The following is a 26,468-nucleotide window of genomic DNA, read 5'->3' as shown; positions in this document are numbered from 1 at the left end:
AAAAATACAGAAACTAACTCGGTGTGGTAGCACATGCCTGTAATCCCAGCAACTTGGGAGGCTGAGGCAGGAGAATCATTTGAACCGGGGGAGTGGAGGATGCAGGTTGGGATCACACCACTACACTTCAGCCTGGATGACAGAACCAGACTCCATCTAAAAAACAAAAAACAAAAAAAAACAAGATGTAGGCCCTAAGCTCACTTAGTCTCTTACCATACATGTGTCCCAGAAGACCTTTCTGAGCTTCAGTTGTCCCATCTGTAAAACAGAGCTAACAATGACTAATTGTGAGGGTCGTTGTGAGGATTAAACAAATTGCTATTAAGTGGGCGGGACTGCACGGGGCACACCACAGCGTGGTGGAGATTGTGATGTCTGTGTAATTCCCCATATCTGTGGCTCTTTTATTGCTTAAGGAGGAAAGTTGTAATTATAAAACACAGAATTTTTTTTCCTTTTTAAAAACCTTAACTTAAAACAGCAATTTATAAAAGATTTAAAGCAAAAATTGACCAAGGCAATTTATAAAAGAATGTGCATAAAGTGTATTATTGGGCCTGTAACATGTAGAAATTTAATATATTTGCCAATGACAACACAAAGGAGGTGGGTGGAAGTAAGCTGCATTGGGCTAACAAAATGAAAACAGTAAAATAACAATCATACGATGTATTTTTGGGTTTGTAACATTAATAGATGTAATACATATAACAATAATACCACAAAAGGGTGAAAAATGAATAGGGATATATAGGAACAAAGTTTCTATATCTCACTGGAATGAAGCTAGTAGAGATAGGGCCAGGCACTGTGGCTCACACCTATAACCCCAACAACTTTGGGAGGCCAAGGTGGGTGGATTGCTTGAGCCCAGGAGTTGAAGACCAGCCTTGGCAGCATGGTGAAACCTTGTCTGTACTAAAAATAGAAAAAACAATTAGCTGGGGTTGGTGGTGCACACCTGTAGTCCCAGCTACTTGGGAGGCTGAGGTGGGAGGATCACCTGAGCCCAGGAGGCGGAGGTGGCAGTGAGCTGAGATCATGCCACTGCACTCCAGCCTGGGCAACAGAGTGAGACCCTGTCTCAAAACAAAACAAAACAAAACAAAACAAAACAAAACACCTCTGAAGCTGATTCTCTTTAGGTAAAATGTATATGGTAAGCCCCATAACAACCACTAAAAACAACAATGACAACAACAAAACTGAAAATATACAGTGATATTAATTATTAAAGAAATTTAAATACTTCACTAGAAAATATTTACTTAAAACAAAGAAAGTGGTAGAGGATAAATAGAAGAAGAAAAAGACACAAGACACATGGAAAACAAAAAGTAAAATGCCAGCAGTAAATCCAACTATGTCAGGAATAACACTAAACGTGAGTGGATTAAACAATCCAGTCAAAAGGCAGAGACTGTCAGATGGGATTTTAAAAAAATTTTTATTTATTCATTTTTTGGAGACAAAGTCTTGAGTCTGTCACGCAGGCTGGAAGTGCAGTGGCATGATCTTGGTTCACTGCAACCTTCGCATCCTGGGTTCAAGTGATTCTCCTGCTTCAGCCACCCGAGTAGCTGGGATTACAGGCATGCGCTACCACACCCAGCTAATTTTTTTTTTTTTTTTTTTTTGTATTTTTAGTAGGGATGGAGTTTCACCATATTGGCTAGGCTGGTCTTGAACTCCTGACCTTAAGTGATCCACCAGCTTTGGCCTCCCAAAGTGCTGGGATTACAGGTGTGAGCCACCACACTCAGCCCAGATTGGATTTTTTAAAATGTCCCCTATATGCTGTCTACAGAAGACAGACTTTAGAGTCAAAGATACAAATAAATTGAAAAGAAGAGAATGGGAAAATATATATCATGGACACAGTAACCACAAGAAAGTTGGAGTGGTTATGCTAGTATCAAGCAATGTAGACTTTTTAAATATTACTAGAGATAAAGAAGGGTATTTTATAATGATAAAAATGTCAATCTATCAGGAAGACATGCAATTATAAACATATATGTACCAGATAACAGAGCACGAAAATATATGAAGCAAAAAGTGACAGAAGTGGCCAGGCATGGTGGCTCATGTCTGTAATCCCAGCACTTTGAGACACCAAGGCAGGAGGATCACTTGAGCCCAGGAGTTTGAGACCAGCCTGGGCCACACAGTGAGATCCCTTCTCTAAAAAAAATAAAAGGAAATTAGCTGGGTGTGGTGGCATATGTCTGTGGTCCCACTTCAACCAAAACAATCTTGAAAAGGAACAAAGTAGAAGAACTCACACATCCCTACTTCAAAACTTATGAGGAAGAAATGCTATTAAGAGAGTGTGGTACTTGGCTGGGCGTGGTGGCTCACGCCTGTAATCCCAGCACTTTGGGAGGCTGAGGCGGGCGGATCATGAGGTCAGGAGATCGAGACCATTCCTGGCTAATATGGTGAAACCCCGTCTCTACTAAAAATACAAGAAAAAAAAAAAAAGAAAGAAAAAGAAAAAAGAAAGAAAAAAATTAGCTGGGCGTGGTGATGGGTGCCTGTAGTCCCAGCTACATGCCTGTAGTCCCAGCTACTGTAGCTGGGACTACACTTCAGGAGGCTGAGGCAGGAGAATGGCATGAACAGAGGAGGCGGAGCTTGCAGTGAGCTGAGATGGTGCCACTGCACTCCAGCCTGGGCAACAGAGTGAGACTTTGTCAAAAAAAAAAAAAAGAAAAGAAAAAAAAAAAGAGAGAGAGTATGGTACTGGTATAAGACAGATACACAGAATTGAGAGTCCATAAATAAACCCATGTCTCTATGGTTAACTGATCTAATTAGTTTATTTATTTTCAGAGATGGAGTCTCACTATGTTGCCCAGGCTGGTCTTGAACTCCTGGGCTCAAATGACCCTCTTGCCTCGGCCTCCCGAAGTGCTAGGATTACAGGTGTGAGCCACCATTCCTGGCCAAGGTGAACTGATTTTGAACAAGGGTGTCAAGACCATTCAATAAGGGGAAGAATAGTCTTTCCAACAAATGATGTTGGGAAAACTGGATCATGCCACATGCAAAAGAATAAAGTTGGCTCAGGTGCAGTGGCTCACACCTGTAATCCCAGCACTTTGGGAGGATCTCTTGAGCTCAGAAGTTTAAGACCAGCCTGGACAACAAAAAGTAAAAAAGATGAGCCAAGCATGGTGGAATGTGCGTGTAGTCCCAGCTACTGGGAAGGCTGAGGTGGGAGGATTGCTCGAGCCCAGGAGGTTGAGGCTGCAGTGAGCTATGATTGTGTCACTGCACTCTAGCCTGAGCAACAGAGCAAGATCCTGTCTCAAAAAAAAAAAAAGAGAGACCCCTATATCACACCATGTACAAAAATTAACTCAATATGAATCAAAGTCCTAAATGTAAGAGCTAAAACTATAAAACTCTTCTCTTAAAGGACATAGAGGTAAATCTTCATGGTTTAGTGACATATTCTTAGATATGATACCAAAAGCATGAGAAACAACAAAAACAGGTAATTCGGACTTCATCAAAATGAAAAACTTTTGTGTTGCAAAGGCCACTATGGAAAAATGGAAAAGACAACCCACAGAATGGGAGAAAAGATTTGCAAATTATGTGTCTGATAAGGGACTTATATCTGGAATATATAAAGTTCTCTTACAATTCAACAACAATAAGACAACTTATTTTTTTTAAACAGGCAGAGGATTTGAGTAAACGTTTCTCCAAGGAATATAAAAAGAGCCAAAAAGAACATGAAAAGATGCTTGACATCATTAGCCATCAGGGAAATGCAAATCAAACCAATATTAGACACTACTACTTCACACCTACTAGGATGGCTAGAATTAAAGAGTCAGATAATAAGGCCAGGCATGGTGGCTCACACCTGTAATCACAGCACTTTGGGAGGCCAAGGCAGGTGGATCACTTGAGGTCAGGAGTTCGAGACCAGCCTGGCCAACATGATGAAACCCTGCCACTTCTAAAATTACAAAACTTAGCTGTGTGTGGTGGTGGGCGCCTGTAATCCCAGATACTCGGGAGGCTGATGCAGAAGAACTGCTTCAACCTTGGAGGTGGAGGTTGCAGTGAGCCAAGACCATGCCATTGCACTCCAGCCTGGGTGACAGAGCAAGACACTATCTCAAAATAAATAAATAAATAAATAAAAAAGTCGGACAATAAATTTTGACAAAGAAGTGAAGAAATCTTATAGATCGCTGGTGGGAATATAAAGTGGTATAGAAAACAGTGGTTTTAGAAAACAATTTGGCAGTTCCTCAAATGATGAAACATAGAGTTACCATATAACCCAGCAATTCCACTCCTAAGTATACAGTTGACCCTTGAACAATGTGGGTGTTAGGGGCATTGAATGCCATGCAGTTGAAAATCTGCATATTATTTTGACACCCAACAAACTTTACTAATAGCATACTGTTGCCTAGAAGCCTTACTGATAACGTAGTCATCGATTAACACTTTTTTTTGTTTTTTATTTTTGACACCCAGGCTCTAATGCAGTGGCGTGATCTTGGCTTCACTGCAACCTCCGCCTCCCGGGTTCAAGCAATTCTTCTGCCTCAGCCTCCCGAGTAGCTGGGATTACAGGTGCCCGCCACCATGCCAGCTAATTTTTGTATTTTTTGTTAGAGATGGGGTTTCGCCATGTTGCCCAGGCTGGTCTTGAACTCCTGGCCTCAGCTGACCTGCCCACCTCGGCCTCCCAAAGTGCTGGGATTACAGGCATGAGCCACTGCACCTGGCCGATTAACACATATTTTGTATGTCATATGTATTATATAATGTATTCTTACAATAAAGCAAGCTAGAGAAAAGAAAATGTTACTAAGAAAATCACAAAAAAGAGAAAATATATTTGCTATTCATTAAATGGAAGTGGATCATCATAAAGTTTTCATCCTTATCTTCCTGTTGAGTAGGCTGAGGAGGAGGAGAAGAAGGAGGGTAGGTTAGTCTCAATATCTCAGGGGTGGCAGTTCATCTGCCAGTTTTCTCAATTTGTTACAAATCCCCATAAATGTTTAATAAATTTCTTGAAAAACATTTGTGTATAAGTGGGCCCACGAAGTTCACTATAAACCAACTGCCAATTTACTTCTTGTTTTCCTTGTGTCTTTTTTGTCTTCTATTTATCCTTTATTGCTTTCTATTAAGTAAATATTTTCTGGTAAGAGTTTAAATTTCTTTTTTTTTTTTTGAGACAGAGTCTCACTGTGTTGCCCAGGTTGGAGTGCAATGGCACCATCTCAGCTCACTGCAACCTCTGCCTCCCAGGTTCAAGCAATTCTCCTGCCTCAGCCTCCCGAGTAGCTGGGAATACAGGCCCCCGCCACCATGCCCTGCTAATTTTGTAATTTTAGTAGAGACAGGCTTCAGCCATGTTGGCCAGGCTGATCTCAAACTCCTGACCTCAGGATATGCACCCACCTCAGCCTCCCAAAATTTTGAGATTACAGGTGTGCATCACTGCATCCGGCCAAAGTATTTAAATTACTTTTTTCTTTCTTTCTTTTTTTTTTTTTTGAGACGGAGTCTCACTCTGTTGCCCAGGCTGGAGCGCAGTGTTGCCATCTCAGCTCACTGCAACCTCTGCCTCCCAGGTTCAAGCAATTCTCCTGCCTCAGCCTCCTGAGTAGCTGGGATTACAGGTGCCCGCCACCACGCACAGTTAATTTTTGTATTTTTAGTAGAGATGGGTTTTCACCATGTTGGTCAGGCTGGTCTCGAATTCCTGACCTCAAGTAATCTGCCTGCCTCAGCCTCCCAAAGTGCTGGGATTATGCGTGTGAGCCACTATGCCTGGCCTAATTTCTTTAATGATTTATTTCACTGTGTATTTTTTATTTTGTTTTTGTCATCATTGTTTTCAGTGCTTGTTTTAGGGCTTACCATATACATTTTACCTAATCAGAATAAGCTTCAGTTTTGTTTTTTTTTTTTTGTTTTAGACAGGAAGGAAGGAGAGAGAGAGAAAAGAAAAGCAAGGAAAGAAAGAAGGAGAAAGAAGAGAAAAGAAAAGAAAAGGAAAGAAAAGAAAAGAAAAGAAAGGGAGAGAAAGAAGAAAACACAAAGACTCCAGCCTCGGTGACAGAGCAAGAACTTGTCTCAAAAAAGAGGGAAAGAGAGAAAGAGAGAGAGAGAGAGAAGAAAACACAAAGGAAAGCAGTGGGGGGAATTTTGTGGAAGGACTGACTCCTGACAGAGCGCTAAGCTGCAAAGGGTCTTGGAAGGGACAGATGAACTCCTAGTTATCCTGCAAAACCCAGCTCATCTCCTTCCAGGGTGTCTTGGAGGCCAGCAGTGATCTGCTGAAGCCCCTCGGTCCTGTAAAAGGACAGAGTCTCACTCTGTTACCCAGGATGAAGTGCAACGACACGATCACAGCTCACTGCAGCCCTGACCTCCTGGGTTCAAAGATCCTCCCACTTCACCCTCCCAAGTAGCTGGGATCACAGCCACTATGCCTGGCTAATTTTTTTGTAGAGACAGGGGTCTCACTATGTTGCCTAAGCTGTTCTCAAACTCCTGGGCTCAAGCAATCCTTCCATCTTGGCCTCCTTGGGAGGCCAAGTGTTGGGATTGCAGGCATGAGCCACCATGCTTGGCCCAATGCTGTCTCTTACCCAGAATTCTGGCCTGGCACTTTCCAGCCCCACTCCCCAGGCTCAGGGCAAGACCCAGGTATGCCTCCAGCTAGCCACATGGGGACCGAGGTGCAGCCCTGTACTAATGTCAGTCCTAGGGCACGGTGAGGGTCCAGGAGGCGGGCCAGGGCCAGAAGCCTGGCTGTGTTGTGGTCTGGGGGTCACAGAGAAACAGACAGGGCCTGACCAGGACTCGCCCTAGGCATATGGTGAGTCCAGGCTTTCCTTGGGGTGGCAACTTTAGGTAGCTCCCACCCCAGGGGATGGTCCTGGCCAAGGCTGGGCACTGACTCCTGGGGCTTGTCCTGTGTCATCACAGTGGTGCCTCAGGAGGTGGGAACAGGTGGAGGTAAGGGGCTCTGGCTGCTCACCTGGTCAGCCTTATTACTCTGAGACCCCGTGGTGATTCTGGGTCTGCTCTGAGGGTTACCTGGTCTCCTGGGAGGCCTGGGGGTTTCATCGCCTCCCACGGCTGCTCATCTCCTCCCAGAGTCGATATGTACTGGCTCAGGATCTTCTCTTCCTTGGGCCCTCGGATGGAGCTCGAGGGTAATAGGGCCTAGAGGCCCACCCTCCTTGAGTAGGGAAGCTCAACATGGCCCTTCCCTCTGCAGACTCCCCTGCACCTGCACACTCCTCTGCACCTACACACCCGGTTGGTAGGGATTGAGGCCCTGCAGTCTGGCTGGGGTAGCACTGTGCACGCTGACAAACTCCAGAAGCCACAGTCCTGGCCCAAAGGACAGAGGGGACTCACGAAGGCATCTGAGGGAGAGCAGGGCTGGCCCCTGTCATCTCCCTGCGGGCTGTCCAGCCGCAGTCTGAAGCCACTGCCTTGCAAAACCCCTCCTCTGGGCCTCCCTTGCTGGCCTAACTAGAATCCCAGTCCCCCCACCCAAGTCAGCCCACTAGACCCCAACTCCAGCACCTGGAAAGCCCACCCTAGACACAAGGGCACATTCTGGAGGGGAAGGACTTGCAGTTTGAAGGCCAGTAAACTTGGGTGTGAGTCCTGGCTTTGTTCTCACTCTGTGTGGCCTCAAGCACGGTACTGCCCCTCTCTGATTCTAATTTCCTCATCTGTAAGGTGGGGTCCTCTCGGAACCCCAGAGGACCGCCCAGAGGCCTGCGGGAGAGGCCGGGTGTGAGTAAGCTTGGGCTCAGAGGAGAGATCAGTGGGTGGCCGGGAGAAGCCTGGACCTCACCCCTACCCGCACCGCCAGCGATTGCCTTGTTTCCTGGGGTCCTGGTCAAGGTCCGAAGAGTGGGAAGGGGCCAGCTTGGGGGCAGCAGGGAGGGGCAACGTCACCCGAAGACAGGCTCTAGTGGCAACGATGCCGCAAAGTGTGGGAGGTCTGAGGGTGATGGGAAGGAAGGCAGGCAGGCTAGGGCAGGGAAAGAAGGCCATGTGGGTGCCACTGCAAGAACCAGAGCTGGCGTTCCCCTGCCAAGTTCCTTCCTGTTCTTGCAATAGCCTTCCCAGAGCCTGGGCAGGCTGGACTGGGAACTGGGGTGGAGGTTGGGGGGGCGTGCGGAAGTGGAGATGGGGGGTGGCTAAAACCCAGGAGGTGGGGCTATAGACAGACTGGGGAGGAACTTGAACATGGCTTCCCTGAAGTCCTCAGGGAGGGACACAGACTCTATATGACACTCAACCTGCCATTCAGAGCCTCCCAGGGGTCCACCGACCAATTCTTTTGGGCAGCTACAGGCTCAGAAGTTATTTATTTACTTAGAGACAGAGTCTCACTCTGTTGCCCAGCCTGGAGTGTTGTGGCTCAATCAGCTCACTGTAACCTCGAACTCCTGGGCTCAAGCCATCCTCCTGCCTCACACTACTACAGGTGTGAGACACAACGTCTGGCTAATTTTTAAAACTTTTTGTACAGATGGGGTCTTGCTATGTTGCCCAGGCTGGTCTTAAATTCCTGGCCTCAAGCGATCCTCCCACCTCGGCTTCCCAAAGTGCTGGGGTTACAGGCGTGAGCAACTGCACCTAGTCCCAGAAATTATTTTAAGGTGGAAGAGACTCATGCCAATATTATGACGCTCCCTGACATACCCCAATTCTTCCATGTTTGAGCTGTAGTCGAGGAGCCATATGATTTTTTTGGACATTGTGAGTGGAGTGTTTATACCTGTGCCAGGGAGCACTTATTTAGCACTGGCTGTGTGTCAAGCACAACTCTAGGTGCTTCATGGCTAATGATGTTTCAGTACTCACAGACAGACCTGGGAAGGGAGTCACTAACCTTACTCTCATTTTACAGATGAGAAAACTGAGGAACAAAGAGGATGCACAGCTTATTCAAAGATACACATCTGTGGTCGAGTGCAGTGGCTCATGCCTGTAATCCCAGCACTTTGGGAGGCCGAGGTGGGTGGATCACTTGGGGCCAAGAGTTTGAGACCAGCCTGGCCAACATGGTGAAATGAAACCCCATCTCTACTAAAAATACAAAAATTAGCCAGGCGTGGTGGTGTACAGCTTTAATCCCAGCTACTTGGGAGGCTGAGGCACAAGAATCATTTGAACCCTGGAGACAGAGGTTGCAGTGAACCAAGATTGCACCAATGCACTCCAGCCTGGGTGACAGAGTGAGACTCTATCTCAACAAAAATAAAAAATAGAAATAAAATAAAGAAAAGATACACACCCAGTAAATGGTGGAACTCATAGGAACCCTATCTGTGAGCGTGTGTGTGTGAGAGACTGTCGGGTTGTGTGAGTAACTAAGGTTGGCCTTGGGTAGATACTGGAAGCATCTGCTAGGACCTCATCCTGTGGCGGGGTCCAGGTGTTCACGTCTGATCCTGCAGCCCCCCCTGGTGCTCACATTCCTGCACTGTTCACTTGGCCCTTCCTGTGGCCCTTCCACTGGGAGGCTCCCGGGTCCACCAGTCCCTGTCCTGCAGGGCCATGCCTGTCTGAGTCTTTGGCTTGCTCCCTTCAGCTCTGCATGGCTGCTGGGTCCTAGAGCATGGTGGGGCCCTCAGGGAGCCTCAGGGAGGAGAGAATAGAGAGGCATGAGGCCTGGAATCCCCTCCGCCTGGCAGGTCATATCCCCTGGCCCCTGGGGCGGTACCAGACATTCTCCTCCCTCCCTGGGTGAAGGATGCCCTTGGCGGAGAGGGCTGGAGCTAGGACAGGGTCTGAGGCTTCAGCAGCCGGCTTGCCCACCCTCTCCTGGGCCTGCTGGTGTTGGCCATACCCAATCTGGTAACACCCACCCCCCCCCCCACTACACACCCATGGGTGCCCTGTGTGGGCCACCATCAGGCCCAGAGGAAGAGGCCTCTTTGTACATCCAGGGTGGCCCACACCAGACCCCCGATTTCCGGGTCCGCTCCTGCTTGCCTTAAGGCTGCCCTATCGGGGCTTCTTTTCCCCAACCTCTGTGTATGGTCAGTCGCCCGGTCTTGTCTGCGGACTCTAAATCTAGAGCCCACCAGTGCCTCTCCATCCACCTGGCAGCCCACCCTGGTCCCCTCCCTGTTCTCCCTGCTCTCCCCCTCCTCTCCCCTCTCCCAGCCACCCTCCTCCATACAACAGGGCTTCCATGAGCCTCAAGTCCCTGCCGCCCCCCGTCGCAGCCCACAAGTCCTCTCACGTCTGCTCTTTGCTGACCTCTCCAGCCCTGCAGAACTGCGATTCCTCAGCACATTGCATCCTTCAGGCCTCTGCTCCTGTTGTTCCCTCTGCCAGTCACGCCCTTGCCTCGCTCCCCACCCTTCCAGTCTTCTACGCTGGTCTACACGGTTGAGTAACCTCTGTTTATTCCTCGGGTCTCAGCTGACATGTCCCTCCTTCCTTGTCTCCCAAGTCTGGGCTGGTCTACGTCTCTGTGTCCTCACAGCCCTTCATGTCCCAGTTACACACTGTATTATTGGGGCCTGTTTTGTTTTCTTTTTGAGACAAGGTCTCACTCTGTCACCCAAGCTGGAGTGCAGTGGTGTGATCTTGGCTCACTGCAACCTCTGCCTCCCGGGTTCATGTGATTCTCCTGGCTCAGCCTCTCTAGTAGCTGGGACTACAGGTGCACACTAGCACACCAGGCTAATTTCTGTATTTTTAGTACAGACAAGGTTTTGCCATGTTGGCCAGGCTGGTCTCAAACTCCTGACCTCAGGTGATCCGCCCACCTCAGCTTCCCAAAGTGCTGGGATTACAGGTGTGAGCCACCGTGCCTGGCCAGGGCCTGTCCACTTGTCAGGCTCTACCAGCTTATGGGGATGAACTTCTCTGGTGGAAGGAAGGGGATGAGAATAGCAGGACTTCAGTGGCACGTGGAGAACTTGGACTTGTCCTAAGGGAGACAGGGAGTCACCAGGAGCTTTCAAGCAGGGGAATGACATGACTCAGAGCCCTTCTGGCTTTCTGTCTCTCCTTCCTCCCTAAAATGGACTTCCCAGAACAGAGCTGGTTCCAGTTGGAAATGAAAATGCTGGCCGGGTGCGGTGGCTCACGCCTGTAATCCCAGCACTTTGGGAGGCCTAGGCGGGTGGATCATCTGAAGTCAGGAGTTCGAGACCAGCCTGGCCAACATGGTGAAACCCTGTCTCTACTAAAAACACAAAAAATTAGCTGGGCGTGGTGGTGGGAGCCTGTAATCCCAGCTACTTGTGAGGCCGATGCAGGAGAATTGCTTGGACCTGGGAGGTGGAGGTTGCAGTGGGCTGAGATCGTGTCATTGCACACCAGCCTGGGCAACAAGAGTGAAACTCCATCTCAAAAAAAAGACAGAAAGAAAGAAAGAAGAAAGAAAATGAAAATGCTTTTCATGCACCCATCAGCAGCCAGCAGCTCAGTCTGACTGAGGAAGGGCATTTGTGGGACTGGAGCTGGTAGGATGGCGTAACGGGGGCAGGGAAGACTCTGGGATATATGCTGAAATCCAGGTGTTGGCTGGGCACAGTGGGTCACACCTGCAATCCCAGTATTTTGGAAGGCCGAGCCTTTTGGAAGGCCGAGCCCAGTGTTTTGGAAGATCATTTGAGGCCAGGAGTTTGAGGCCAGTCTGGGCAACATGGTGAGACCCTGTCCCTACAAAAACAAAAAATTATCCAGGCATGGCGACACTCGCCTGTAGTCCCAGCTACTTGGGAGGCTGAGGTGGGAGAATCGCTTGATCGAGTTTGAGGCTGCAGTGAGTTCGAGGAGTTCAAGGCTGCAGAGAGCTACAATGGTGCCACTGCAGTCCAGCATGCACAGCAGAGTGCACCCTGTCTCTAAAAGAAAAACAAAAACAAACCCAGGTGTTTTAAGGTAGTGGTACATTGATCCTCAAAGCAAGAAATGTTTACTCCCACTCTGAAAATCTCTTGGTGCTTTTCACCTTTTGCAGCCCGAGTGGCTGGGTCTCTTCTTTCCTCTGTGACAATAGCCCAACTGATGCCCTTGTCCAGATGTCCTCCCCTGGCCTGTCCTGCTGTGTCTTGGTGGGTGCTCTTGGAGCTGTGCTGAGCTCCCCAGAAACTGGTCTCCCCAAGCCGGGAAGGGAGGGAGGACCCGGCACTTGGGGCTGGGAGCTGGCATCCAGCGTCCTGAGGGTCAGGGCTGGAATTGGTGAGGGTCAGGTCTGGGTGACACTCATGGCCCTGCTGGATTCTGTTGTCTTGTGCAGGGGCCAGGACTAGGCAGCAGAGAGGAGGAGATCCCTCCCACCCTAGTCCGAGGCCTTAGTCAGGGGCTAAGGTCTGGTCTAGGCTGGATCCCCTGGTGCCCGAGGACTTCTCCCATCCCAGGTCTCTGCCATTGGCATGCACCCTTCTGGCCAGGGTGGACAATGTCAGTGGGGGCCTCAGTATGGCTTTGACACCTGAAGGCTCTGGGTTCAAGTTCAGCAGCTGCCATTCCCATACTCTGTGTTTCACTCACTCACTCAGCAAACATCCCCTAACTCCAGGTCCCACCCGATCCTGGTGTGGGTGACAGAGTGGGGTTAGGCTAATCCCCACTTTCAGAGAGCTCCTCTGACGGGGAGACAGACACAGACACAGTGCTAGCCTCGGGTGGACTGTGCTCTAATGGATGCAGACTCGGGGCTGCACAGCCCAGAGAAAGCAGGGAAGGCTTCCTGAGGGAGTGAGTCCTCCAGGAAGCTAGAGGAGTGTGCTAGAACCTACCACGACGAAAGCAGGAAAGGCACTTCAGGGAGAGGGAAGAACTTGTACAATGGCCCAGAGGTGGGAGGCAGCCTTATGACATTTCAAAAGAGCATAATGCCAGTCACAGAGCGGCCGACGCTTTAAGGAACATGACTCCATGTGGGGCTGGTTGAGATTAAAGTCTCAGCAGGGGGAGAGGCGGGCTGCCCTGCTGGGACTCTGCCACCACTTGAAGAGTGGTTTGCCCCAGCCAAGAAGGTTCAGGACTGGCCTCAAAGGTCTTCCTGGGCCTTCCTGTTCTTCTATTTCTGGTGCCACTGTTGTATCTTGCTGGGCAGCGTCTCTGACCAGAACTGCATCCAGGCCTCCCTGAACTTCTGTCCGGCCCGTGGCACTGGGTTGATCTCCAGATATTGTTCCGCCTGGTTGAATTGGGGCCAAGGAGGCAGACCCTTGCTATTGGGGTCCCTGGGTGGGAGGAATGAATGAGGACCAAGGCTTCCTGTGCTGTCCCCCAGAGGGGCTGACCTGAGCATCCCAGGCCCAAAGCGAGCTATGCCCTGTCACTCACTCACCCTGTCCAGGCAAAGTGGGTCCACTGAGCCATCATGGTGAGGGTTAGCTGCTTCTCCTCCTCTGTGGCCTCTGGAAAGGCTGGAAAGGTGAGAGGGACAGAACTGAACGAGAGTCAGGTGGGACCTGGAAGGGACCCAAGAATCCTCAGTGCTGACTGGAGACCCGTGTTCCCACAAGCCCTTCCCAGGCCCCTTGGAGTCTGGCAGCCTAGGGATCACATGTCTGTCTGTCTGTCCTCACCCAGGCGGGAGCTCTAATCCATGAGGAAGGGACCTCCAAACACAAAAGCACCCTCAGCCGCATGATCAGCCTTCACCCAGGCGGGTTTGATCTTCACAAAAGAACTGGGTCGATGCTGGAACTCATAGAAAAACACAGGGCTTCCAGAATCTACAAAGAAAGGATGGGATGGGAGTTAGGCACTCATGGCCTGATTCGATGCTGCCTTTGGCAGCACATGCTCATAATAACACCAATTTCCATGATGATGATGATGATGATGATGATGATGATGATGATAAAATGACTAGCTGCAAACATTTACTGAGTGCTTGCTAGGTGACAGGCACCATTCTCTGTGCTTTGTGTCATCATTTTAATTTAATTTAATATTTTTATTTTAATCTCTGAAATGGTCTGACTGTCGACCGTGCTGGAGTGCAGTGGCATGATCACAGCTCACTGCAGCCTGAGACTCCCACGCTCAAGTGATCTTCCCACTTCAGCTTCCCAAGTATCTGGGACTACAGGTGTGTACCACCATGCCCGGCTAATTTTCAAACAATTTGTGTAGAGATTGGGGTCAATATGTTGCCCAGGCTGGTCTTGAACTCCTGGGCTCAAGCAATCCTCCCACTTCTCCCAAAGTACTGGGATCACAAGCTTGAGCCACCCACCGTGCCTGGCCAGTGTCATCATTTATTGAATCCCCATCACAATAGATTAGATTCTGTATTAATAGAATTAATAGATTAGATTATATTATTATTTCCATTTTACAAAGGAGGAAACTGAGGCTCAGAGTGGATAGGTATCTTTCCCAAGGTCACCTTGGCATAAGCTCAGGTTTGGAGTCAAATCTTAGCTCTGCAACCACTGCTTGGCTGTGTGATCTCAGACAGGTGGCTAAACCTCTCTGAAAGTCAGTCTCTGCCTGGCAGCCTATGTGAAGTCCCCAGCAAAGGGTCTGGCCTGGAAGCAGGTGCTTGGTTGAAGTTAACTGGGAAGTAAGTGTGAGCAGAAATGATAGGGGCTCCTCTCAGCTCCAGAGGGCAGTGATGAGATTGTGTGAATGGGAAGGGTTCTGGGGCTTCCAAAGAAGGGAAATGTACAGAGATTGAACAGCCCCTGGTATTGAGATCCCAGGTAGACTCTTCAAATGCAATGTCTAGTCTCCTTACAACAGCCCAGGCGAGTGGGCAGTATCATCCCCATGTGTAGATGAAGAGATGGGCTTAGAGGGGATAGGATAACTGGGCAAGTGCCCAGGGCTGGGATTTGGCCCCAGGTCTATCTAGCTCCAAGTGTGACAGCTGAGGCTCTGGGGTCAGACAGAACTGGCTTAAACTCTGCCTCTGCCTCTTCCTCACCATGACACCTCAAGCCTCAGTTTCCTCATGTGTAAAATGGGGCTAGTGAAAATTCCTCTGTAAAGAGTTGCAGTGCCGGGCACGGTGGCTCCACGCCTGCAATCCCAGCACTTTGGGAGGCCGAGGCGGGTGAATCAGCTGAGGTCAGGAGTGTGAGACCAGCCTGGCCAACATGGTGAAACCCTGTCTCTACTAAAATACAAAAATTAGCTGGGAATGGTGGCAGGCGCCTGTAATCCCAGCTACTCGGGAGGCTGAGGCAGGAGAATCGCTTGAATGAGGGAGGTGGATGTTGCAGTGAGCCGAGATTGGGCCACTGCACTCCAGCCTTGGCGACAGAGCAAGACTCTGTCTCAAAAAAAAAAAAAAAAAAAAAAAAATTAAAATAAAATAAAAAAGAAAGAAAAGAAAAGATAAAAGAGTTGCAATGAGGATTGAAGGAGATGAATCCCTCTCCCGGCGCTCAGTGCACCATAGTCCCTGGCACGTAATATGTGCTCATTAACGGGCAGTTTCACGTTGACGATGATGGTGATGATGGTTTTCCTTTGAGAACCACACTGGCTCATATCTAAGGAGATTCTGGAGTGGAAGTAAAATTAATCAGTTAGACAAAGGGGCTTGGTGGTAGGTGGATAGCTGTGGGTGTCGGAAGTAGGAGCAGAGACTGTGCTGTTGGACAGGATACCCACTAGCCTCCTCCCTTCTGCCTCTTGTCTCACCAGACTGGTCAAGACGGGTGTTGAGATGGCCAGCATGTCCTCCCGGCTCATCTGTTCCATTGTATCCAGGAGACCCAAGCCCTGTGTGGACACCAAGGCCCTCTCAGTGGAGCCTGAACTCCGGCTCACCCCGACTCCCAGCCCTGGGCAAGAGAGTGTTCACAGTCCTGAGGCCAGAAACTCATCATGGAGCACTTGGCCAAAATGGGGCCGAAAAGTCCACAGACCCAAAAAGATAAACCTCCAATTGGTGGGAGGTGGTGGGTGTGGGTGGGGAGAGCAGCCCCAAATACAACAGGTAAGTGGTTAAAGGCAACTGTAGAGAATGAAAGAATTTCTTCAACATTTTTTTTTTTGAGACAGAGACTCACTCCGTTGCCCAGGCTGGAGTGCAGTGGCGCAATCTCGGCTCACCGCAAACTCCACCTCCTGGGTTCAAGCTATTCTCCTGTGTCAGCCTCCCAAGTAGCTGGGACCGCAGACATGCACCACCGTGCCTGGCTAATTTTTGTATTTTTAGTAGAGGTGGGGTTTTGCCATGTTGGCCAGGCTGGTCTCACACTCCTGGCCTTGGGTGATCCACCTGCCTTGGCCTCCGAAAGTGCTGGGATTAAAGGCATGAGCCACCGGGCCCAGCCTGAGTCACCCAACTTCTAAGAAACATTCTCAGCAACAAGTCCTGGGCACAGCCTTCCACACCAGGCAGATCTCCCCAGGTCCTGGGGCACAGCCAGGTTGGGGTTCCCTTGGTTTCACTCATACAACTGTAAGTTGATGGTGTGGGGTAAAGGCTGCCTGCCAGAGTCGAGGGCATTGACCTGAAAACTTTTACAAGCTTTGTCTTTTGTGAGACAGTGTCTCACTCTGTCACCCAGGCTGGAGTATAGTGGCACAGTCTCGGCTCACTGCAGCCTCTGCCTCCTGGGTTCAAGTGATTCTCGTGCCTCAGTCTCCTGAGTAGCTGGGATTACAGGCATGCACCACCACGCCCAGCTAATTTTTGTATTTTTAGTACAGATGGGGTTTCACCATGTTGGCTAGGCTGGTCTCAAACACCTGACTTCAAGTGACCCACCCACCTCAGCCTCCCTAAGTGCTGGGATTACAGGTATGAGCCACCACACCTGGCTTAAGCTTTGTCTTTGAATGTCAAGATTGCATGAGCCTCTGTCTCACATACCAAGGGACCAATATGAGGGGATTGATTCCAAAGGGCTAACTCAGAGGACAAAAGCCATGGATATGAAGACATTCACTGCGTTATTAGCCTCAGTGGTAAAAACTAGAAGTTGCCAGGGCCGGGTGTGGCCTCATGCCTGTAATCCCAGCACTTTGGGAGGCCAAGGCTGGTGGATCACCTGAGTTCAAGAGTTCCTGACCAACATGGAGAAACCCCATCTCTACTAAAAAAAAATACAAAAAATTAGCCAGGCATGGTGGCAGATGCCTGTAATCCCAGCTACTCAGGAGGCTGAGGCAGGAGAATAGCTTGAACCCGGGAGGCAGAGGTTGCCGTGTGGTGAGCTAAGATCACGCCATTGCACTCCAGCCTTGGCAACAAGAGCAAAACTCCATCTCAAAAACAAAACAAACAAACAAACAAAAAAACTAGAAGATGCCCAATTGCCAAGATGAAAGAACAATGTAATGAGATGCTCCATTTGTGGAAGATTTGCAGCCATTAAAAGTGGTTACTGGCTGGGTGCTATGGCTCATGCCTGTAATCCCAGCATTGTGGGAGGTTGAGGCAAGAGGATTGCTTGAGGCCAGGTGCTCTAGACCAGCTTGGGCAACAGAGGGAGACCTGCCTGTACACGGAAAAAAAAAAAAAAAGTTAGCAGAGTGTGGTGGCACAGACCTGAGGCCCCAGCTACTCAGGAAGCTGGGAGGATTGCTCAGGCCTGAGAGGCTGAGGCAGTAGTGAGTCATGATGGCGCTGCTGCACTGCAGCCTGGATGATGGATCGATACTCTGTCTCAAAAAACAAACACACAAACAACAACAACAACAAAAATGGATTGCTTTGTCTTAGGGTGTGCAATGGGCCAAGACGAAAAAAAAAAAAAAAGAAAAGTGAAGAAAATGATTGCTGTGAAGATGGGTAGAAGAATAAGAATGACAGAAACAAGATGCTTGGGATGAAAGCACAGTGCTGACTCTTGTGGGAAGTTCTATGCACCTGGAAAGGACTGGAAGGGACTTGGCTCATGAGGTCCCCGGTGGCTTCATATCTAAAACCTGAGAGTCTTAGTCAATTGCTCTGGCACAGAGTCACAGTAACCAGTCTCAAAGAGCCTGATGTATAAACCAGACGCCAAGGCAGGAATATGCTGCCCAGATCAGCACTGCCCAGAAGGCCAGTTTGTGCAAAAGCCTGGTTCCCCAAAAGAAAACATTTGCTTTATTGAAGTGGCCCATGCATGTAATCCCAACACTTCAGAAGGCCAAAGCAGGCAGATTACTTGAGGTCAGGAGTTCGAGACCAGCCTGGCCAACGTGGTGAAACCTCATCTCTATAAAAATACAAAAATTAGCCGGGTGTGGTGGCATGTGCCTGTAATCCCAGCTGCTTGGGAGGCTGAGGCAGGAGAAACTCTTGAACCCAGGAGGTGGAGGTTGAAGTGAGCTGAGATCGTACCACTGCACTCCAGCCTGGGCGACAGAGTGAGACTCTGTCTCAAAAACAAACAAACAAACAAACAAAAACAAGACAAAACAAAACAAAACAACAACAACAACACAACAAAACAAAGCTGGGTGACCTTGGGCAAGTCCCTCAAACCTTTCTGGGCCTCTGCTTTCTCACGTATCAAATGGGAGTAACGGGAGTGCTCGGTTCACAAGGCTGTAGTGTTGATGCTGGGGTGGGAGGTACTGGCTGGGGCAGGGCCTTGAAGGGCACAGGGGCGGGAGCAACTCACCCTGGGGATGAGCCAGCTGAACTCATGGTTGTTGACACCCATGAGGAAGGGCACAGAGTGGAAGGGCTTCTCCTTCAGGAGTTCCTTGGGGCTTTTGGGGAAGACAGTGCCATCAACGGTGAGAGGATAGATAGTAATTTTCTGCAGGAGAAAGCAATGCAGGAGGCTCCCAAGTTAAGATCAAGCCTCAAAGGCTAGGACCCCAGGAGCCACTAAGCTGCAGGCCTGAGTGGCTGAGCCTGGAGGGAAAGTGAAGGGATGGAGATCACCAGGGCTAAGGGGGTCGGGGCAACTGGGAGATCAGGGCAACAGATGTTTCCAGTGTCTTTCCTAGAAGACAAGCCTGCTGTAGGGATGGAGATGGCCCTCCATTTCTGTCTCCAAGCCCTCAGCCCCTTCCCCTCATGAGCTGCTGTCCCCAGCCCCACCTGGGAGTAGACTGCCCCTCTGCTCCTGCAAGGGATGGATAGAACCCCCTCTGTGCCATTGCCTGGCACCATCCCCAAAAGGGTGGCCATACCAGCTTCTTGCTAAGGACCAGCTCTTCTCCTTCCTTCTGCCGAAGGCACTGCACCGTCTCAGCCAGGGAGCTGGAGCTGCAGGCCAAGGTGTTTGTGATTTTCTGGGGACAAATGAAAGAGGCATGTCTCCCTCTCAGCCACTCAGCCCCACCTTGCAGCCTTCTGCCTCCCACAGAGATGGTGCAACTGTAGGACAGCTGGACGTGATGTCACAGATCGGCCCCGAGACTGGTCATAGACTTGCCACCACTCCTGAGAAGGCTGCCCTGCCTGTCAGCTTGGGTGGTCCCAAGGGCCCCCTTGCATCCCCTATTATACCATAACTTTATTATCTGGGGGAATGGGGGCACTGAGTCCTCACTGCCCTCTAAGAATAGTGTCATTATCTTTTATTGATTTTTTTTTTTGAGACCGACTCTCTCTGTGTCACCCAGGCTGGAGTGCAGTGGCGTGATCTCAGCTCACCACAAGCTCTGCCTCCCGGGTTCATGCCGTTCTCCTGCCTCAGCCTCCTGAGTAGATGGGACTACAGGCACCTACCACCACGCCCGGCTAATTTTTTGTATTTTTAGTAGAGATGGGTTTTCACCATGTTAGCCAGGATTGCCTCGATCTCCTGACCTTGTGATCCGCCCGCCTCAGCCTTGCGCTGTTTTTCTTTGGACAGAGGAGAGACAGGGAATGACCTCAAGTCTGTGGTTGAGAAAATCTCTCCTGGCCACGGGGAGAGGATGGGTTAGGGAGGTTGAGAGGTGGATGCTGTTGTCCATACAAGAGTCAACATGCCCACGCAGAGGTTCCAGAATCATCTTGTACCCAGTGGTTACAATGCCCAGCCCACTCTGCATTGGCCACCATCTGGGGCCAAGTGAGGGAACTGACCCAGCCTTCCAAATCCTGCTCACATTTGCCCCCTCTCCCCGCAGTGGCTCTATCCCTATTCCATCCTGTCTCTTTCTCCTGGACTCTGCCCTGATCATTTCACTGGCCTCTTGATCTTCAGGACAGCTCCCTCCAACCCACCTTCTACTCCAAGTAGCTCAACCTTGTCATTGCCCAACTTCTTCCTGCCCTCTGGATAAAGTCCAGATTCCCAGGCATGGCCCCCACTTCTCCAGCACCTTCACTTCCTGCCCTGTTCCCTAACCTGCGAGCTTGCTGCTGCAGGACCTGTCACTCTCTCCCACACCTGCAGCCTTTGCAGGTGCAGTTCCCACTGTGACTTACCTCCCCTGGATTCTCTTCACAAGGCCTTACAATGAGGATGTAGGGTGGGGATCTGAAGCCTGAATGGAGAGCTCTCAGGCAGCAGGTGGCTGGCAATGGAGACCCCCTCCACCATGCTGCCTGGGGCAGAGAGGGGTGCTCCCCCACCCTGGAGAAAGGACCAACGATGATATGCTTCAGGGTGGCCTCCTTCAGGAAGCCCTCCCTGACTGCCAACATGCTGGAATGCAGCAGTTGTTTCCTCTGATGCTCTTTCATCTTATTGGGCTCCTCTTTGCTAACAGGGAGCTCCCTGCCGGCAACCCCCGCTACTCTGAGACCCCAGGGCCAGCACAGAGTGGGGTATGGGAGGCACACATACAGTAAGAGAGGGAAGGAAATGCAGACCTGAGCTAGGGGTCAGGGGTGAGACTCGATGATCCCTGGGGTGGTGATGACCCCACTCTGTGTGATGGCTCTGTGGAACAGCCCTGCAGCCATCGGGGACAGGACCTGGGTGCATTGGAGAGAGTAGGTGGCTGTCAGAGGAGGGCAGAGGAGCTGGGAGTTCTGAGACCACCGGAGCCCTCCTGGCCACCATCGCTAGCCCCCTATGGTGACTTACCAGGCCAGAGATGATGCTTCCACTGGCAGATCCACCAAAGACGGTGACACAGTTGAGGTCACCCCCAAACGGGGTGATGTTTCCTTGCACCCAGCGCAAAGCAGCTACCACATCTAGGAAGCCCTGGTTGCCAGGTGCATGCTCATCTCCAGTGCTGGGGGCAGTGTTGGGGCAATGGTTAGTTCAGCCTGGCTCCTCGCCAGCCTCTGCAGGTTTGCTTTGAATTAGCCACCAGGATGCCAGACCTTTCTCTGCTCCCCAGGTCTGGCCGGTCTGGGAGCCGTGGTTGGCATCTCCACAGCCTGTTGCTCTTTGTCCCATATCCTGCTGGAACCTGGGCTTCAGCCCAGGAATCAATGCCCTCTGTCCAAGGGACCAAGTTCACTGTATAATTCTGGCTTTGGCTGGACCCCTCTCCCAGGGTGGAGGCTTGGGGGGTGCCCTTCTCTGCCCCAGACAGCATGGGTAAGCGGCCCTCCATTCAGGTTCCGGACCCCAGCCTAGATCCCCAGTTGCTCTGGTGAGCTGGCCTCTCCCCGGTGCAGGCAGTGCTCTGGCCAGGCCTGTCATCTCACCTGAAGAAGCCAAGGACCCCAAGGCGGTACTGGACTGTAACCACCACCACATCCCCATAGGCAGCCAGGGCTGATCCATTGTAGGAGGTGGCAGTGCCAGTTATCAGAGCGCCTCCATGGACCCATACCATGACCTGCAGAGGTGGCCATGGGGCACTGACTCCCAAGCTCCTGAGACCTTAGCTGCCCACCTGCCAGCCCAGGGCAGTCTCAGGACCTCTAGGGTGCTTTGGAAACAGGGACGGGGAGGGGACAGGTGGGCATAGGGGAGCTGGATCAGGTGGACAGGGCCCTCTGGGGTGCCTACTGGCCTACCGGCCCCTGCGGGGGCCTCAGCTGGGCTATAGATGTTGAGCACCAGGCAGTCCTCTGAAACAGAGAAGATCTGCTGTTTTCTGTTGAGGACAAATCTGCTGTTGTTCATGCTCTTCACGTCTTGTAGGCACCTGTGGCCAAGGGTGGGCCTGAGGTCCAGCTGTTCAGCCCCACAAGCCCCAGCAGCAGGATTCTCCTGCAACCTGCCTGTTTGCCTGCCTCCACCAGCACTACTCACATTGGGGGCGCAGTGCTGGCATCCCGCACACCCTGCCAGGGCTGTGCTGGGCATGGGGCTGAGAACCGGTTAGGCCCCAGTGGCGGCTGTGCAAATGGAATGCCCAGAAAGACATTCACAAGGCGGTCTGTGCCCTTCACGCCCACCTGCCGGCCTCGCACACAACCCAGGGTGGTGTCTACTTCAGGCTGAGCAACTTCGGGCCCTGAGGGAAGGACAGAAAGGCCACGGGGTGAGTTTGCAGCCCCCATGAGGGGAAGGAGTGAAAGACAAACCCTCAGGCTGTTCTCAGTACTTACCACACAGCATCTTGGTAACCTTCCCAGCAATCCGGTGAGCCTGGTCTTAGGTTGACGCCCAACTTCCTCCTCCCTGCCTGCCCGAGAGTCACTACCACTCCACTCCTGGCCAGACCGGGCCTGCCACTAGGGCCTTGAGCCTTGGAGCCAGCCACTTGCCCATTTCTTTGTTTTTATTTTTTGTGTTTGAGACAGGGTCTAGCTCTGTTGACCAAGCTGGAGTGCAGTGGCATGATCTTGGCTCACTGCAACCTCTGACTCCCGGGTTCAAGCGACTCCAGGGTCTCAGCCTCCCAAATAGCTGGGATTACAGGTGTGCACCACAACGCCTGGCTAATTTTTGTATTTTTAGTAGAGACAGGGTTTCATCATGTTGGCCAGGCTGGTCTCGAACTCCTGACCTCAAGTAATCCATCCACCTGGGGCTCCCAAAGTGCTGGCATTACAGGCATGAGCCATCATGCCCAGCCCTGAGTTATTTCTTAAAAAATAGAGATGGGGTCTCATTATGTTGCCCAGTCTGGTCTCAAACTCCTGGGCTCAAGCAATCCTTTCGCCTCAGCCTCCCCAAGTGCTGGGATTACAGGTGTGAGCCATCATGCCCAGCTGGCACCATGTTTCTTGTATGGCCTGCAGAACTGTGGGCTAATTAAACTTCTTTTCTTTATGAGTTACCCAGCTTCCTGTATTCTTTTACAACAACACAAACAGACTAAGACTGGAGGACTCCCTCTCCCAGGCTAGACAATTCCTAGAGATAGGAGGCAGCTCTCTGGGGAGTTGGAACTGGCAGGCAACTCTCTAGGGAGCAAAGGCAAACCAGTCCAGAGCCATACCCAACCACCGCCTTTATACAGCTCTGAGCTCCTGGCTGCCTGCCATCCACTAGCCATAATCACCACAGAGCCAGGTACCAGGAAGCTGGCTGGGGACAGCCCCTTTCCCCAGAGCATGCTGCCAATCGTAAACCTCTTTAGCCTGCCTTGCCTATTCCTTCCCGCGGCAACCGTGGCAAAGGGGCTTGCCCACATTTTCCCCCTGCTCCCTCTGCCTCCTGGCCGATGCCACCTGGTGCTTCCCTCTGTGGCCCTGTGTGGCATGGCCTGCTTCCTGTTCACAGGGAACTACAAGCAAACTCCTTCCCTCATGATAGTCATTTGCATATCTGCTTGTCTTACTATACTTCATTAAAACAAATCTCAGGCCCCCTTAAGACATAAAGACAGGCCAGGTGCGGTGGCTCACACCTGTAATCTCAGCACTTTGGGAGGCCGAGGCAGGTGGGTCACCTGAGGTCAGGAGTTTGAGACCAGCTTGGCCAACATGGTGAAACCCCATCTCTGCTAAAAATACAAAAATTAGCCGGCCATTGTGGCAGGTGCCTGTAATCCCAGCTACTCAGGAGGCTGAGGCAGAAGAATGGCTTGAACCTGGGAGGTGGAAGTTGCAGTGAGCTGAGATCACGCCACTGCACTCCAGTCTGCGTGACACAGCGGGACTGTCTCCAAACAAACAAAAAACCATAAAGACAATCATGGCCCCTGGCAGGGCTACCCTTGGCGATCATTCAAGAAAGCAAGAGTAGACCGGGTGCAGTGGCTTATGCCTGTAATCCCAGCAATTTGGGAGGCCGAGGCAGGTGGGTCACCTGAGGTCAGGAGTTTGAGACCAGCCTGGCCCACGTGGTGAAACCCCATCTCTGCTAAAAATACAAAAATTAGCCGGCCATGGTGGCAGGTGCCTGTAATCCCAGCTACTCAGGAGGCTGAGGCAGGAGAATCGCTTGAATCCAGGAGGAGGAGGTTGTAGTGAGCCGAGATGGCACCATTGCACTCCAGCCTGGGTAACAAGAGCAAAACTCTGTCTCAAACAACAACAACAAAAACAACGAAACAAATATAGCAAGAGCAGAGCGCCTGCCCAGAGAGAATGCACAACCCCTGGTCTGCCTCCAAACAGGACTCTTTCCTGAGCGGTCTGCCCACTGCTCCCTGTCCCTGTCTCACTCTTGACTCCTCCACAGCAAGTCCCTCTGCAGGCCCAGCAGGTGTGTCTTACCAGTGGCTGTGGCAGGGCATGGCAGGAGCAGACAGACCACCCTGACCAGGACCCTGGACTCCACTCTCACTGCTCTCTCCATTCTCCTTACAACTGGTTCGACAGAAGCTTCAGAAGGTGGAATAAGATCCCTGCCCTTCAGCACCACCGATCTCTAAAGGGCTGTGATATAGAACCTCCAAGGACAGCGCCACCTAGCTGGTGGCCAGCCCCATGATCAGGCTGAGCCAGAGGCAGGGCTAGACGAGTGCCCTGCAGAGGCCTGGTTGATATGACAGCCCTCCCCGACCCACTGTTTTCAAATTCCAGCTCTCCTGACTTGGTGATCTCCATGAAATCCTGTGCGTTCATCCCAAGATGACCACATCACTGACCCTAGGATGTGGTGGCCAGTGACCCTGGGGTGCCACTCTGAGTGGGCAACCTGGCCTGAGGTGAGGGCTTGATATGGTTTGGATGTTTTGTCCCCTCCAAATCTCATGTTAAAATGTGAAAGAAAATAAAACAGTGATGATAATAGGACCCACCACATAGCATTGAAGTGAAGGTACATGTTTGCATGTGTGTGTGAGTGTGTGTGTGAAAACATGAGGCTTGGGACTGGGTGTGGTGGCTCATACCTGTAATACCAGTGCTTTAGGAGGATGGGGCAGGAAGATCGCTTGAGCCCAGGCATTTGAGACCAGCCTGGGCAACACAGGGAGACACGTCTCTAGAAAAAAATAAAAAATTAGCCAGGTGTGATGGTGCATGCCTGTGGTCCCAGCTACTTGGGAGGCTGAGGTGAGAGTATCACTTGAGCCCAGGTTGTCGAGACTGCAGTGAGCTGTGATAATGCCACTGCACTCTAGGCTAGGCTATAGAGCAAGACAAAGAAAGAGAGAAAGAGAGAGAGAGAAGAAAGAAAGGAGAGAGAGAAAGGAGAGAGAGAAAGAAAAAGAGACAGAAAGAAAAAGAGAAAGAAACAAAAAGAGAGAAAAAAGAAAAATAGAGAGAGAAAGAAAGAAAGAGAGAGAGGGAGGGAGGGAGGGGAGGGGAGAGGAGGGAGGAGCTTGGAACCGGAACTTATGGAAGCCTGAGCAGAGGAGAGGCTGGGAAACAGAACTGATGGAAGCCTGCTCTTGACCGGGGCGGGGATCTGCAGGGCATCTGTCTCCAGGGCGGAGACGGGGGAAGCAGCACGGGATCCCAGCCTCAGGCCTGCACGGACGGTGTTGGTTGGGGTGAGTCTCCCCAAAAGTGTTGCCGCCATCCGCGATCTCGAGGACGGGTGGGCCTGCGTGCCCCTGGGCTGCTCTCTTACCCGAGGGTCGTTCTCCTCCAGAGCAGAACCCCGCAGCCTCAGGGGTTGCCTGGGGGTGTGTGTTTCAATGCCTCTGCTGTGACTCTGTGTGTGTGTGTGTGTGTGTGTGTGTATGTGTCTGTGTGTGTGTCTCCCATTTTCTCTTCTCTCTCTGTCTCTCAGTCTGTGTGTTTCTTTCCCACTCTGTGGGTTTGTGTGTGTGTGCCCGTGTGCGTGTGTGTCTTTGGCTGCATATGCCCTGTGCGCCACAAAGCGGTTTCTCGCATGGCGGATTGTCTTTGCTCAGCCTCTTTCTGCGTCTCTACCTGTTTCATGAGGCTGGTTGTCAATGCTTTTCGCCGCCGCGCATCCGCTTTGGGTGTGTGAAAGTCTGGCCCACGTGAGGGGATGCTTCGGTCAAGGAGCAATTGAAGTCTCATCCCCATCCTGAGCGGCCTCTTTTCTAGGATCAAGATGAACACACTGCAGACAAAGACACGAGCCCCACAGGAGCTCTTTGTCCCACAGGAGAGCAGCGCACCCACGTCACAGAAGATGCTTGAGTCTTTTCACGGCTCTTCTCTGAGAAATGAAGCCACAACACCATACAGTCTGCAAGAGGAAGCCGGGAATGAGATATGGCAAAACTCCCTGTCCCTGGAACGCTGGCCTCCCTGGACAAACCACCCTTTTGGAACACCACCCCTTATGCCCGTGGCGGAGGCACGGTGCTGTATCCTGCCTGGGCTCCGGGCTCTGCTCTGTCCT

General features: G+C 51.0%; 1 pseudogene; it reads right to left on the bottom strand.

The window, feature by feature from the left end:
* Positions 1 to 12,822: 12,822 nt before the first annotated feature.
* Positions 12,823 to 24,234, bottom strand: LOC129531495 (carboxylesterase 3-like; annotated as a pseudogene).
* Between the last annotated feature and the right edge of the window lie 2,234 nt (positions 24,235 to 26,468).

This window comes from Gorilla gorilla, chromosome 12 (assembly GCF_029281585.2).
Source record: "Gorilla gorilla gorilla isolate KB3781 chromosome 12, NHGRI_mGorGor1-v2.1_pri, whole genome shotgun sequence".
Lineage (NCBI taxonomy): Eukaryota > Metazoa > Chordata > Mammalia > Primates > Hominidae > Gorilla > Gorilla gorilla.
Note: the sequence above shows the minus strand (reverse complement) of the source record. Positions and strands in the feature narration are given on the sequence as shown.